At 35.2% G+C, this 9,336-nt stretch overlaps 1 long non-coding RNA gene across 2 annotated transcripts; it reads left to right on the plus strand.

The window, feature by feature from the left end:
• Positions 1–4,105: 4,105 nt before the first annotated feature.
• LOC104803359 lies at positions 4,106–9,009 on the plus strand. 2 transcript variants are annotated; one of them, XR_770198.2, is made up of 8 exons: positions 4,106–4,622; positions 4,721–4,761; positions 4,844–4,915; positions 5,086–5,754; positions 8,002–8,079; positions 8,171–8,252; positions 8,374–8,548; positions 8,776–9,009. It is a non-coding gene; the product is annotated as an uncharacterized LOC104803359 (long non-coding RNA). The 2 variants fall into 2 exon arrangements; XR_770199.2 differs by lacking the exon at positions 8,171–8,252.
• Positions 9,010–9,336: the final 327 nt, after the last annotated feature.

A 9,336-nucleotide genomic window follows, 5' to 3' on the forward strand; every position in this document is an offset into this window, starting at 1 on the left:
TCTAGGAGCCTTTTTAAAGACACACAAACAAACAAGAAATGTTACGAGGATTGAATCTGATATATCTTCGGGCTGGAAACACCGCAACAACCACTGTACTGATGACCATGGCAGAATTTATGTGGTATGGGACCCTGCAGTACAAGTCACTTTCTACCAATTCTCTGTGCAAGCTATCACTTATGGAGTTCAGATTCCCCATGGCAGGATCAGATTCACCGTCACTTTCATCTATGCGAAGAACTCATATCTCGAACGTTGGAGCCTATGGATGGAAATGCAGTAGCTAGCGACGTATTCCCCATTATCCTCATCTCCATGGGTGATCATGGGAGACTTCAATCAGATACTCTCCATGGAGGAACGCTCTGACTTTCCGAACCCGGCTGCTAATACTGTAGGCATGGAGGCAAGGTCAACATGTTTTATAGTATTTTATTATGATGGTCGGATTAAATTATGTGGACGATATTACGATTGCAAATTATATGTTTTTTACTAGGGGTGGGCGTTTCGGGATTCGGTTCGGAATTTTAACGGTTCGGTTCGGGAACGATTTATTCGGTATTATAAAATTTGTACCAAATTAGTACCGTATATTATTCGGTTCGGTTTGGTTCGGTATTATGACAGTACGGGACGGAACGATACTAATAAATAAGTACCAAATAAGAACCGAAATAAAAACGGTTCGGAACGGTTCGGGACGGTTCGGGACGGTTCATATAATTCATATAGTATAAAAATAAAAAAATCCAACACAATAATTTAGACAACAAAATAAAAGTTTTAAATTTGATGTAACCGTAAAGAAATTTAACATAATAATTTTGAAATTTTCTATAAATATGATCAAAACTTTAAATTACGTTTTAAAAATCATATTATATATGTAGAAATCAATCTTTTTTTACCAATAAAATAAAGTATCTGTAATATAAAAAATAAATAAAAAGAGATAAAAATAAAATATTTATAAAGTAAAATATAGACAACTTATATTAAATATAATCAAAATTAATAAAAATAAATAATTTATTGAACTTTGATAATGCTAAACAAAATAAATATCACTATTAATTATTATTAATAAATAAACATAAACATAAATCTAAATACATGACGTAAACAATTTATTAATATTTAGTAATTATCATAATTAATTATTAATATTAAACATTTTTAATTAAAAAATAAAAATATCAAAATACCGTTCGGTATTTTCCGAACCGAACCGAACCGTTCCCGAACCGTTTGGTATCTTAAATCTTGTACCGTTCGGTATTTTTATATAATACCGAACCGAACTGTTCCCGAATTAATCGGTTCGGTACGGTTCGGGACTAAATTCCCGAACCGAATTGCCCACCCCTATTTTTTACTGCGGTAGGTTAGAAGAAAAAAACTACCAGATAATATTCGGTCACCAAACAAAGTCAGCGGGTGAAACAGTAAAATAAGAAGTCGGAGTTGAATTCCACGTTGATTTGGTGAAATGAATTCTATGATACGATGACTCATCATGTCTCGAGTTTTTAACTTTGCAAACATTTTTATGGATTTAAGCATCCTTCTTTTCATAAAGTGTAGACTTTATCGCGAATCAATGGATCTAATTTGGATAAATTTCATTTTATAATAATAAAAAAAAAAGAATAAAGGAATCACCGAACTCCATCATCATATACTAACAAGGGGGGATGAAAAAAAAAACAAAACTAACTGTAATTAAAAAGCTTTGAAGAAAAGAAAGAAACGGAATGGTCGGTCGAGAAAGAATAATTAATTATCCGAGGAGTGAAGTTCACGCGCCTCGAACTCCGGAGAGGTTAATGAATGGGGAATTTTACTCAAATGACCCACTTGGGTCGTAGCAATTTCACGCGTACACCACCACATAAGGAATTAATTTTTTTTGGAAAGACGAAATTATCCTTAATAAATACGTGATATTTGTCTGTTCGAAAACAACTTCGTTATTACGACTTCGTAATTAATCTTGTAGTGGGTCAGGCCTCAATTCCGTATAAGCCCAAATCCTTTTCTTTGGCCCACCAAAGCCCACTTCCTTTTATGATTACTAATTGTAACCCTAATCTCTTTTCTTCCTCTCGAGTAGTCACGAAGCTTCTTCCTCAGAGATTTCTCTCTGCCTCTCTCTTCACACAATCACCAGAAACGTTGGATGCGATCGGCGATTCCTGCACAGGAAGAAAGAACAGCGCAACAGAGACAAGAATCCACCTAGAAAGATAAGTTCTTCCTTATAACTAAACTCTAAAATCGATTCCTCTATTCTTAGATTCTAGGGTTTCCGATTACTATCTAAGACTTGTAGTTTTACGGTTGATTCTGGGTTGTTTGTGGTTCGTTTAATACCGATTGAACACCGAAACAAACGACGCACATACCCACACTTGCACGATCAGATTACGAGTTCGGATCACTCGATGTGAGTGAACCTACGTCTCGACAGGGTCTTTAGCCCTAGGATCAATTCACTATACTCGTTCTTTACACGGATACAACCAGAGGATTTGAACCCCTCTGACTTTTCACAAACACGTACAAAAGAGAAACCCCAAAGAAATAGGAACTTAGCTTGATTATTGCTCCTTTCCTAGACCTTTCTTTGATCTGAAAAACTGACGTTTTTCTCTTCTTTTGCAGTAAGAAGCAGCCTCTCAAAAAACCCTTGAAGAAGCAAGTCTCCGTGTAGATTTCTGTACCTTTTTTCTGTATCTGAATCAGCCCTTCATGTAGCCTTTATATAGCCTCTAAAAAACCAGTAAGTCTTCTTCTTGATCTTGGAAAGTCTGTTATTTGAGCCTTATCCGTTTTAACTGCAATACAGGTGGCAACACCTCAACACTTAGGGATATTCAAGTCATTCCAATAATCTCCACCTTGACTTGGAGATCCATAGTTGAATTTTGATCCTAGAACCTTTGCTAAAAGACCCCATAATTCTCAGACTTCTTAGTCTACCAGTTTGAACAGGTTCATTGCTTCTTTGAACCTGCCCATTTGTGAGACCTTGGTTATCAAACCATTTACCTTGGTTTCAGCTAGCAATCGTAACCTTTCAACTTGTTCAACTACTGATTGTAGCTCTTCACAACCTCCTGAACTTTCCTTAAGATTCTCAGAAACTTTCTGAATTCTTCCAGCATATTGTAGTGCCTCTAATTTCACCTTAGAGTCATCAACACATTTCTCAATTCCTGAGAAACACTTTACATTCTTCTCCAAACCCAACTCAGAAGAGTTAACATCTGTTCTCTTTATCACAGCCAATCCATGTAACATGTATAACCCGTTTTGCAATTTCCCTCGCAAAACTTTCCTTGAACCTTTGTAGACTTGTAAAACTCCATCTCTAGATCTGTAGGATAACCCTTTTCTGTCTAGACAGCTGAGAGATATCAAATTTCTCTTCAATTTCAGAACATACCTGACCTGTTCCAACTTCTTTATCGAGCCATCTCCCACTTGAATCTGCACCGCTCATGTTCCTGTGACTTCACAAGTGTTGTTGTCACCTAGCAACACTTTTCCACCATTTATTTCCTTAAAGTCTAAAAGTACTTCTCTCTTAGACATCATGTGATAAACACACCCCGAGTCTAGTACCCAACCGTCTCTTGAATCCTCCTTAGAAACTGTGAGAACTTCAGTGTCTAAGAAATTCCCAGTTGCTGTAACTGTTTGTGCATTCCCTTGAGCCTCTTGATGCTTTTTCCGCAATCTACACTCCTTTTTAATGTGTCCTTCTTTCCTGCAATACCAACAGATCTTTTTTCCGCTATTCCCAAGTTGCATATTTGTCTGTGAAGTCGAGTTATACTTGCTGTCAAATCTGTTCTGATTTCCGGAGTTGTTATCAAATCCGCCTTTGACCATTAAACCAGCCCCTTGATTCTGAAACTATGCTCCTGATGCTTTAAAATCCAACTCCTTTGAATATGCTGCATTAATCACATCTTTCAGTGTTAATATATCCTTGCTAAATCTCAATGTGTCCTTCACATGTTCAAACTGGTTTGGCAATGAGTTTAGCAAGTAGATTGCTTTGTCTTCATCTCAAATCCGCCTTTGACCATTAAACCAGCCCCTTGATTCTGAAACTATGCTCCTGATGCTTTAAAATCCAACTCCTTTGAATATGCTGCATTAATCACATCTTTCAGTGTTAATATATCCTTGCTAAATCTCAATGTGTCCTTCACATGTTCAAACTGGTTTGGCAATGAGTTTAGCAAGTAGATTGCTTTGTCTTCATCTTCGATCTTCACATCAATATTCTCCAAATCTGAAATTAGCTTTTTGAACTCGCATATGTTTTCTGCGATAGTCTTGCCCTCATCCATACGAAACCCGTAAAATTTCTGTTTGAGGTAGATTCTTTCCGGTAATGCTTTTTCCATGAATTCTTCCTCAAGGATTTTCCACATTCCCACTGCAGTCTTCTCTTTGATAACGCTTCTTAAAATTTCCTCTCCTAGACATAGAATCAGAGTGTTCCTTGCTTTCTTGGACACTTCTTCCTTTTGCTCATCTGTAAATGTTGCTGGAAAATTCGGTTTCAGCTTCAAAGCTTCGTCTAATCCTAGGTTTCCAAGGTATGCGACCATCTTCTCTTTCCAAAGCATGAAATCCCCTTTGCCATCGAACCTTTCGATTTCTACCTTTACTGTACTCATTTTTCTTTTCTGTGCAGTCTTTACAAGCTCCACCTTCACCGGTACTTGCTATCCTGAGGTTGTCCCTAAACTCAGGTTCTCCTTTGTTTTCCTTAGTTGATTTTCTGTGCTAATAGTTTTCTGGTTTTCTGTTCTTGCAGGTTTTTTTTTTCGCTACAGCAAGCTGCTGCCTCCTCTATTTCTTTCTGCTCAAGAAACACCGATAACCCACGGTAAGTCCTCTGTAAATCCCTGGTTCTGAGGAACCGGGCTCTGATACCACTTGTAGTGGGTCAGGCCTCAATTCCGTATAAGCCCAAATCCTTTTCTTTGGCCCACCAAAGCCCACTTCCTTTTATGATTACTAATTGTAACCCTAATCTCTTTTCTTCCTCTCGAGTAGTCACGAAGCTTCTTCCTCAGAGACTTCTCTCTGCCTCTCTCTTCACACAATCACCAGAAACGTTGGATGCGATCGGCGATTCCTACACAGGAAGAAAGAACAGCGCAACAGAGACAAGAATCCACCTAGAAAGATAAGTTCTTCCTTATAACTAAACTCTAAGATCGATTCCTCTATTCTTAGATTCTAGGGTTTCCGATTACTATCTCAGACTTGTAGTTTTACGGTTGATTCTGGGTTGTTTGTGGTTCGTTTAACACCGATTGAACACCGAAACATACGACGCACATACCCACACTTGCACGATCAGATTACGAGTTCGGATCACTCGATGTGAGTGAACCTACGTCTCAGCAGGGTCTTTAGCCCTAGGATCAATTCACTATACTCGTTCTTTACACGGATACAACCAGAGGATTTGAACCCCTCTGACTTTTCAAAACACGTAGAAAAGAGAAACCCCAAAGAAATAGAAACTTAGCTTGATTATTGCTCCTTTCCTAGACCTTTCTTTGATCTGAAAAACTGATGTTCTTCTCTTCTTTTGCAGTAAGAAGCAGCCTCTCAAAAAACCCTTGAAGAAGCAAGTCTCCGTGTAGATTTCTGTACCTTTTTTTCTGTATCTGAATCAGCCCTTCATGTAGCCTTTATATAGCCTCTAAAAAACCAGTAAGTCTTCTTCTTGATCTTGGAAAGTCTGTTATTTGAGCCTTATCCGTTTTAACTGCAATACAGGTAGCAACACCTCAACACTTAGGGATATTCAAGTCATTCTAATAATTCTAAATATAGTTACAATTGATTCTAAAAAAGGTGGCAAAAAAATCATCTGTCGAATTTTTAAAAAAAACTACGTTTTATTTGAGACTTTCATCTCTATACGATTATAATTACTTCTTACTTTAGTTGTATATCAGTTATATATTAGTCGTAATAAGGTCGTAAAAAAATGAAAAAAAAAGTATTTCAGACTTTTCCAACCGAAAAGTGGGTTAAAAGTTGAAAAAAAAAATTTATTTTTTTTGGTGATGTACCATGTAATTGCTGCGACCCAAGTGGGTCATTTGAGTAAAATTCCCGAATGAATGAGAGAGAGTAGACACCATAATGAACTCATGAGACCTCTCTCTCTCTCTCTCTCTCTCTCTCTCTCTCTCTCGGGCAAGTTGCGGAGAGTAGACTCTAAGGGAGAGATAGGCAAGATCATAATCTGAGACTTTTCTTCCACCGTCTCCGATCGATTCCGACAAAACCATCCATCCTTTGATGCATCTTCCTCCCCTCCCATTCGCCCTCCCTTCCCACACGCATATATATATATATATATATATGTAACTCCAATATATATATCTTGCTTCTAAGTTCTATCCATACTTGAACATTTTGTCCACTTGGTGTTCGTAGGGGTGACCAATTTTTTTTTGGTAAAGATGAATATATAAATAAAATAATGTTTACAGTCTCAATAGACCAAGCAGATGTGGGTTATAGCCCCCATTTTACAGCCAAAAGATTGGATTCCATAATTCGGATTTGCAAAACTTACAAAACCGCATAAAACCTTGTTTTCTTGCTTTCTTGCATCACGTCTCGTCTCGCCGTTGGTCGAAGAGATAGTACCAGCTCTGCAATATAGGATTGCACTCTTGGGATCCCTCACTTTGTAGAGAAAATAGATAACATCTCATTGTATCATTCACACGGGCAATGAGGGACCAATTGGGGTGACCAATTTTGATTATAACCGGAGAATAAAATCGTTTCAGAGCTAATCTATATATATAAAAGTTTGATTTGAAGGAATATGGTGATGACACCTAGGATCCACTTCATCATCCATGTGGTATTTTATTTTTAATTTTTGTTTATCATTTATAAACTCATTAACTGCATAAATTAATATGATTAATGAGTAGTAAAAAAATGTCTTCTATCTATATACATAATTCAATAATAGTTGTAAAAAAAACATTGAATAAATAATAAAAAGAGTGGAGATAAATGTACTTGCTGATTTTATCTTAATATAAATAACATATATAACATAAAAAATTTAAGATGATTTATCATTAGTTTATATATTATATTTAAATTTTAATTGTTACATTGATGATTTTATATCAACAAAAATCACTATATATAAAGTTGGCATTTTATTTAATTTTTATTGATTTTTAATTAAAAGATAAACTCTTCTTATTAAATAATATTATTTAGCCTACTAATAAAATGATAAAACGGATACATAATATAAATAATAAAGATTAGTCCACTAATTCTAACAAAACGGTCACATTAATATCAAACTATAAATATTTATACCCACTAATAGAGTGATAAAACGTACACACATAAATATAAGAATATATAAATAATAAATAATAAATAATAAATATTAGCCCACTACTTATTAAAAAACGGTATCATGTGACATTAATATCAAAATATATTAATAAATATATTTTAAAAGTATAAACCAAAAATTGTGGGAAAACGCATTTGGATTCACTAATAAAATAAAAAAAAAACGGTCACCCCACTAAGCCATAATTATTATTAAAGTAAATGTAAGTCATTCTCCTAAACTCGCCGGACCTCAACTTCTTTATTTATCTCGCGCAGGTTTGGCGAACGAAGCCAAAAACATTCGAAAAAATAATATTATAGTTTTATCACTTTTGATTATTTAGGTTTCTTTTAACATATATATACGTGACCTCACCCGACTTCATGTTATATGTTATAGTGTTATTTTTAGTCTTTTCTTAACCACACATATCCGATTGATTTCTTCTTTTCCTTGCATGCATGTGAAGATTTTCAGTTACTGGTTTCAAAATTTCCTTTGTAGTCATTTTGACTTTTATTATCATAATGGTAAGCTGATCACAAAGATCTTCTTTGGTTTTATTATAGGTTGTGGTTGAGAAGAAGCTTATGCGTGAAAGGCATATGATTAGGCCTGACTTTGGCCGGGAAGAATTTATGAAAGAAGTGAGTTGAAAATTAGATACACTCTCAAACCCTTTTTTTTATTTTTTTTAATTAATGGAATCTCTCATGATTGTTTATTGGTGTTAAAAAGGCGGAAGTGAAAGAATGAGTATGGTGGTACAATTCTAAGATAACAACGTCGTTTGGGAGCTTCTCTTGATTGATCCCGTGAAGTAAACATTTTGTGATCATTCATTGCATGAATAACTTAAAACAATCTTTGATTTCATTGCTATATACTTATTTGTAGGTTGACCATTTTTCTCTTTACTGAGTCAGTTATCTATCTTATAGATCTAAGATACATATCCCAAATCGGGAGAGATGGTTTACCACTGGTGCCTGGGTTGGTATTGCTCGACTTGAAGACATAAAAAAACCCTAGAACTCGAGCCGAACGAAGCTTCACAAAATCTCACATTCCAAACGGTGGCCAAATGATTGAGAGATCTTTCCTCCTTCCAAACAGGTTCGTTGTCTTGAAAAACGTTGTGGGCTTATCAATATGTATATGTCCATGACTTTGGACTTTGACGTGATTTCGCTAGAGGTCCACCCAATTCGAGATGTCACGATGTGAATAAAATAAGATTTTCATGTTTTGAAAACAACAAATAACACAAAAAAATCCACTTTTTAGAGAATACGAAAGAGTTAAGTCGCCTTGTATTCACGACATCGTTGTGTATATTGCAGGTACTGCAGATTCTAAGGGGAGACACGAGCAATTTAGATGGGCTAAAAGAAAGACGAAACTCCAAACTGTAAATAACATACTCGGAGGAACTCTTGGACGCAAAATAGTACAACTTCACGAGGTATTTGAATCTCAAACGACACATGGAGACTATTCTTAGAATGTCTAGCGACATGCAGGTATCGTAACTACTTCCTTTTTAGTCGTTCTGACAATATATACACGTAAGTGAACTCATGTAGCTCTCTTATTATTATTATTATTATTTTTTTATATCTATTGTTGTTATATATATTGTATTCCGGCTCATCAAATGAGGTGTTTTGCTTTTTGTTAAAAAAAATCATTGGATCAAAGAAAAAAGGTATACTTTTTCTAATTAAAAACATAATTAATATTACTTCTTTAGATGATTAATCGGTACAATTAAATTATATGTATATTATAATGCTTATTGATATCTTCTACGTAACAATGTAAACATTGTATTCTGGTCAAATTTCTAAGAATATAATATGACCAAAACCAATTTATGAAAACAAGTTCATTGTTAGTGATTT

The sequence above is a fragment of the Tarenaya hassleriana genome, unplaced genomic scaffold, assembly GCF_000463585.1.
Source record: "Tarenaya hassleriana unplaced genomic scaffold, ASM46358v1 Cleome84, whole genome shotgun sequence".
NCBI lineage: Eukaryota > Viridiplantae > Streptophyta > Magnoliopsida > Brassicales > Cleomaceae > Tarenaya > Tarenaya hassleriana.